Source organism: Haliotis rubra, unplaced genomic scaffold (genome assembly GCF_003918875.1).
Source record: "Haliotis rubra isolate DU_JTF1 unplaced genomic scaffold, ASM391887v1 Scf397, whole genome shotgun sequence".
Classification (NCBI taxonomy): domain Eukaryota; kingdom Metazoa; phylum Mollusca; class Gastropoda; order Lepetellida; family Haliotidae; genus Haliotis; species Haliotis rubra.
Window position 1 is genome coordinate 295310 of NW_025767076.1, and position 421 is coordinate 295730.

A 421-nucleotide genomic window follows, 5' to 3' on the forward strand; every position below is an offset into this window, starting at 1 on the left:
TGATACATAGGTTCAGACATACAGTGATACACTGATACATAGGTTCAGACATACACTGATACATAGGTTCAGACATACAGGATACACTGATACATAGGTTCAGACATACAGAGATACACTGATACATAGGTTCAGACATACAGAGATACACTGATACATAGGTTCAGACATACAGAGATACACTGATACATAGGTTCAGACATACAGCATAGTGATACACTGATACATAGGTTCAGACATACAGAGATACACTGATACATAGGATAGGACATACAGTGATACACTGATACATAGGTTCAGACATACACTGATACATAGGTTCAGACATACATAGTGATACACTGATACATAGGTTCAGACATACAGTGATACACTGATACATAGGTTCAGACATACAGTGATACACTGATACATAGGTTCA